Source organism: Sarcophilus harrisii, chromosome 1 (assembly GCF_902635505.1).
Source record: "Sarcophilus harrisii chromosome 1, mSarHar1.11, whole genome shotgun sequence".
Lineage (NCBI taxonomy): Eukaryota > Metazoa > Chordata > Mammalia > Dasyuromorphia > Dasyuridae > Sarcophilus > Sarcophilus harrisii.
In genome coordinates this window covers 464,365,393-464,371,698 of record NC_045426.1, presented here as the reverse complement: position 1 = coordinate 464,371,698, position 6,306 = coordinate 464,365,393, and the positions used below count along the sequence as shown (strand labels likewise).

Below are 6,306 nucleotides of genomic sequence, written 5' to 3'. Positions count from 1 at the left end.
TAAAATATTGAGTTAAACTGAACAGACTTAGGATCACAAAAGAAACCAGCCATCAGTATTAATCAACTTTGTTTCCCTATCTCCATTTAATTATCTTACCTTGTTGAAAAAGACTGTGCCTTCTTCCTGATTTCTTGTCTGTTTCTCTTGATCTTATTATATATTCTTATGATATATTAAAATTTAGTAAGTAGGAGTTTGCAAAACAAATCATGCCGATTGTTGACTGGGCTATGTTCTCATTTTACAAAATGTAATACTGTACAAATAGTAATATTTTCCCACATTAAATGACTCTAGAAACTGCATCCCTGGGGTAATTCTTGGTGTTTGCTTGACCTATCACCTATAAAACAGAGAGCAATGCATTTGCTATGCAACAAATACTTTAAATGTTTGTAATGTTCTGTGAAAAATGTCTCAGTAAAATGTTGAATAAGAAATGAATGCTCACATTCTGCTATTTCTTTCATAGCAGTAATAACAACAACATGAACTCTAAAACAAAAGATTTCTAAGTCTAGGCTGATGGATAACTCAGTTCTTTTGAGTGATATTCTATGCAAGAAAATTCCAGTAGAACAAAAGAATTTGGATAACGCCTTGGAAGTTACTACTGTAGGATTTTATTTTTATTTTCAAACAAATGGGAGGATGAGGCCTAGTTTTTTCATAATAATTGGTAAGAAAAAAAATTACTGGAACATTTTGGCTTGAACATTTCATTATTTTCCTATCTCTGAATGCATATCCTCCTCCTCCTCATTATTATCAGAATGCTGAGGCAATGCTAGAGCAACCTATAGAACAAACCTATAAAAACCTATGTCTTCAAACTTATAGATTAAAAGGATCAGAGGGATAAAGAAAGAATGGGAGAATTTGATTCTTCTTACCATATGAGTATTGAAAAGTAGTATTTCTCTATTGTTATATATTCTTTCTATTACTACGACAAGCTTTATGGATAGAGAGCTAAATGTAGGATCAGGAAGGGATGGGTTCAGATTCTACCTTTTGTGCATTCCTATCGAAGTGACTGTGGGCAAGTTACCATATATTTGTCTCAATTTCATCTGTAAAATAAGAATAACAGTAACTATGGTATCTATCCTCAAAAAGTTGTTGTGAAGTTCAAATAAGAGTCGCTTATACGTGTCAGTTGAAAAAAATTAATATGAGAGAATAACATTGATATAATCTATTATTATAGTGCTGACATTAGCATGTCAAAGGGAAGTTCTATTTAAAACCTATTTTTCATGTTATCCTTCTTAAAATATAACTATTTTTAGCAGCAAAAAATGTATTATGAGAGTTAAATACATGTAGTCATTTCTGAGTTGAGCTGAGAAAAATTTTTGACCTTTGCCACCTAAGCATTTTCCAGAAAATTCAAACATAGGCATAGCCTTCTTAGAGAATATATCCCTCCATAAAAAGTTATATATTAATTGAATCATAGTTTAAATTGCAGTTGGAGGCTTTACCATTAATAATTCCATGATGAATCCTTTTTAAGTGAATAATTCTTTTGCAAATGAACTTGTGTTGAACTGATTTTTAATATGTCTGTTTAAACTGTATACTTTTAGCTAACATAATAAATGCTTATATCAGTTTAGATTTCATTTGATTAATCCTTAAAGTTTTAGTTATTACAAAATTCAGAATTTTGAAGGAAAATGATGATGACATATATAGTTAAGAATAAAAGGAGTAATTATGAGTGCTTCAACTTTTTTTAGTTAATTTGAAAGTAGACTTGGGGGGGGTCACATTATAGAAACTTTATCAATGAATCAATCAATAAGCAGTTATTGTACCAGGAACTGACATAGTATATTCCAGGTACTGGGGATACAAAGTAAAGTAAGGCAGCATCTAACCCTTGAAAATTTTAGATTCTTAATTTGGGGTAGATAGTACAAAACAAGTTAAAAAATTCTGGACTGAGGGGATGTTCACAAAAAAACAAATGCAGGATATATAACAAAATAAATACAGGTCCCAAGACACTAATTATTGTGGAAACCCCAAAGACTGAAATCTCATCTTTCAGAGGAGGTGGCACTTGAAATGAACTTTGATGGGAGGAAGGAACTCTGAGAAGCTGCAAAGAAAAAAGAGAATATTCCATACATGGGAAACAAGTTGTTCAAAGGCACCCAATTGGGAGATGGGAGTATCTTTTAACAGGAAGAAGCAAGTAGAGCAAAGTAGAGTTCTGTATGAACAGAGTATAAAAGAAAATAAGGTATAATTGACCTATAAGCACAGTACTTAGAGCCAGAACAAAGACTTTAAAATTCCAAATTTAAATGTGAATTTTGTCCTCCAGGTAATAGGGAACTATTAAAGCTTCCAGACCAGAAGAGGGGCATGGTTGGGGCTGCATTTTAGGAATAATAGACAATTATGAGAATTGGTAGTATAGGGGAGAGATTACATAATTTATTATAATTAAATATTTCCTTTTTTATTTTGTTCTTCATAATTCCTTAAAATGTTTTTTTTAGGGTTGGGGCAGCTAAATGAAATAGTGGGGAGAGCATATGTTCTGAGTTCAATTCCAACTTCAAACACAAACTTTAATATCTGGGCAAGTCACTTAACCCCAATTGCCTCAAAAAATTTTTTTGAGGGCTAAAATGCCTCAAGAAAAATTAAAACTAAAAAAAAAAATTCTTTTAAAAAAAGGTTATACTGAACAACATAAAATTTAGAAAATGCAAAAGGTCTTCATATAACCAGTCACAATGCTGAGGACAGTTGACCCAGGGTGATGCCTTCAACAGTACACCCTTGTCCCTTTTTACTCCTACTTCAATGAACACAGCTGACTTCTTAACATCTTCGGGATCAAACAAAATCCTTTTGGGGTTTCAAAGCCTTTCAAAACCTACCCTGTCTATTTTTCCATTCTTTTTGCATCTTAATGCCTAGCCCCACCCCACTTCCAATCCTACCTCCCCTCCACTCAGAGCCTCACTGACACTGTCCTCACAATTTCTCCAATTAGATTCTATCTCAGAGCACGTTCACTAGCTGTCAGCTTTCCTGAAATGCTCTCTTCTCATCTATGCCTCCTACTTTACGTCAAGTCCCAGGCAAAGTCCCACTTTCTACAGAAACCTTTTCCGATCTCCTATGATTAGTAGTGTCTTCCCTCTCTCGATTATTTATAATTTATCCTGTGTCTATCTTGTTTGCATCTTGTCTCTCCTGGCTCCCGCCCCCCTTCCCCCCCCATTAGAGTGAGAGCTCCTAGGGAGTTAAGGACCGTTTTACATTTTCTTGAGTATTCCCAGCGTTTAGCACAATCCGTGGCACCAGTGGGTGCTTTGTATGTGCTAATTCACTAACTGGTTAATTTGATTGATTGAATTGGGATGGGCTACCCCAGCCCTTAGAATTTTACCTTTTGTCATTTCGGTGGTTTTGTGTGCTGTGTTTTAGGGGCTTTAAATTTTGACTCCCCGTGGTCCAGCTTTGAACTAATAGTAAATAATAATACGCTTGACCAAAGTGTGCACACACAAGCTTTCACACGCCACAGCCCCAACTCAAACTAAGTTCCCTCCCTCGATTGCACAGTTAAACATCCCTTAAGCCCTCCCACTTTGGTGTGGACCAAACCATTGCCGCCACAAGCTAAGGAGGCCATAAGACCAACATCGCTCTCTCTCACGCCTGGAGCTTTGCAAGCTTGCAGATCCAGCCCAGAACCTGGCCGGACCTGACTTTGTTCACCGCCGGTCTCCCCTGCAAGTTGGGGCACAGGATCAGGCGGGGGCCGGCAGCAGCTCCCTGCCACACTCCCCCGTGGGTGCGGGGGTTAGTGGGCAGGGCCCGGTGCTGCCGAGCTCTTCTTTCCTCTGCCAGCGGCGGCTCCAGCTCCAGCGAGTTTCATTCAGGGTCTAAAGGAAGCGGTTCGTGCACTGGAGGTGGCGGCGGCGGCGGCTCCTCCGAGGACTCTCGCTCCACTTCTGCCTTCGAGGTTCCTTAGTCGGCGTTTCCCGGGAGGCTGCCCGGGACGAGTGTGCCGAGGCTGAAGGTGAGGCTTGCCCGGAGAATCTTGGGGGGTTGGGGATGCGCGCCGCCGACGCTGGGCTGCTAGCCGTCCGAGCCAGCGAACGTGTAAGCTGGCGAGGCTGGGAGCTGGGGATGGTGGGGGAGCGCACAGCTGCCCAGCTGCCTCCGCTCGGCCGCCGCGGCGAGTGCCTTTCCAGTGGTGGCAGAGCCGCTGCCCGGGATACAGGGCAAAAGCCAGCGAGATCCTGCCCCCTCCCCCCGGGTCCGCCCTCTCCATCCCGTCTCCGCGTACCCCTTCTACGACTCGGACCGTACCGGCTCCCGGAGAGCATCCAGACCCCATCTGCTGGTGGCAACAATGCGGAACACCCTCAGGTCTCTCTCTGGGATGTGCTTAGTCCCTCACACCTCCCTTTCTTTACACCTCTGTGGTGCCTTTATTGGTTTTGCTTGATTTAGTTTCGGAGAAAGCAGTAGCGGTTATTAGGTCAGGCAACTAAAGTTTCCAGCTTTCAGTAAGGAGGAGGAGAAAACTGCTGCTTTTTGAAGTGTGTGTGTGTGTGTGTGTGTGTGTGTGTGTGACTTACATGCTTAGAAAGCCCCTCAGATCTTGAAGTTGTAGCTTTAGAAGTTAATCCTGGAGGGGGAAGGGATCATCATGTAGCCAGAGCTTCAGACCTACTTTTCGTGTCTGATTTCTGCGGTTGTTCCTTAAAAGAAAATCTAATCGTTTATGCTAAATACTTCTGGGGCAGCTACATCAATGATAATAAGCTTGCTTTGTCTTTCCTTTCCTATTTGGGAGGTTGCAGCGACTGTAAATCCTGGGGCTCTGGAAGTTGTCCCCCTTCCTCCTCCCATCATGGTCTCAAATGTCTATGCTTTCTTTGAAAGCACACAAATTTGAAGGAGAATTAAATTATCTTTGGTTCACTAGTGCCCCAGATCGCTCAGTAGAGTTCAGTAACTAGGCAATAAAACATATCCATGCTGTGGGAAGCCCCTGATGTTTGCTGCCTGAGCATTGGATTTCTGTCCTATAATTGTTATTACTACAGACGTAGATAGTGCAAAGAACTGGGACGCCTTCCCTTAACCCTTCCCCTCCCCACCCCCCATCCCCCACCCCTTAAGCAGCTTTATGGGGAAGGAAGAGATCGTTGCGGTGTCCTTTAATTCCTCCGTAAAGTGGAGAGAAAACACCTGGTGCAAGGGAGAATTGGAGGACTCTGCTGGTTAACCCTTTCAGGTTGTTGCTCAGCTTGAGTAAGCCTCGTGATAAATGTGCTCATTTTCCATTCTGCCTGTAATGTAGGCATGCTCTGGGCTTTTCCTTGGGGCCAAACTTATGTCCTATGCAAAATCTGGCACACATCTGTCACAACATTACATGAGACTAACTCTTTCAGTGGATGACTTTGAAAGGGCTACTGAGCGGTCTATTTTCAGAAGGGACTGTGACAGTAAGATTAAAGAGTTTTCAATTCAAAAGATTTCCTTCTGTGGATAGCAAAGATCTTGGGTTTAATTTGTTTTTATTTAACTGTTTTCTTCACTTTTGTGATTCTGTTCATTTTGTTTAATATATGGCATCGAATCCTGTGGTCAGGCAAATATGTTATCAAACAGTATTAACTTTATTATTAAGGTTTACCTAATTGACAAGCTGTATTTCTGCTTTGATGAAATCTCAGTATATTAGAACTGATAGTGGTTTGAACCAAATATATGACACCAGGATGAAATTAGGAATAAAAATGACTTGGATAGGAGTAATTTTTAAAAATTTCTTTGTAATCAATGAATAGTGAGTAAACTTTAGCAGCTGAAATATATTTGAGGTATTTGCAAATTTGTTGTTTGTGCCAAATCCATTTAGCTATGCCCCCAAGTAAGTTTGTGGTTAACATCAGAATTAATGATATTGTGGGTTGCTTTTTTAAATTGAAATATTGATTTGTACTTCTTACTGGCTGGCAAAGTTGGATCAACTACCCAATGTCTAAAGAAGCAGTACTATAGCAATATACTGCCCTAGTATCTAAGTGTAGCATCATAAAAGAGTTAATAGACAGAGCCTCCCTAGGCACCTAACAGTATAAAGGGTTCCAGAAATTGGAAAGAATCTAGCTAGACAATATTTCTCTTGCCTATGATCCTGAAGGCTTTAGTGAGTTGCATTATTGCTTATAAGTTTAAACCCTTTCTTAGAATATTTTTCTTATGTAGGTTGATAGTAATATTTCCAGTCAAAAAGGATTTGTCACAAAA

At 40.0% G+C, this 6,306-nt stretch overlaps 1 protein-coding gene across 2 annotated transcripts in view; it reads left to right on the top strand.

The window, feature by feature from the left end:
* Positions 1 to 3,989: 3,989 nt before the first annotated feature.
* The window catches only part of FAM110B (family with sequence similarity 110 member B), a 209,306-nt gene continuing 206,989 nt past the window's right edge, over positions 3,990 to 6,306 (top strand). The window contains exon 1 of one of the 2 annotated variants that reach the window (XM_023496003.2): positions 3,990 to 4,057. The gene's annotated coding sequence lies outside the window, so the exon portion shown is untranslated. The remainder of the gene's footprint in view (positions 4,058 to 6,306) is intronic. The other variant, XM_023496002.2, reaches the window with a different exon arrangement.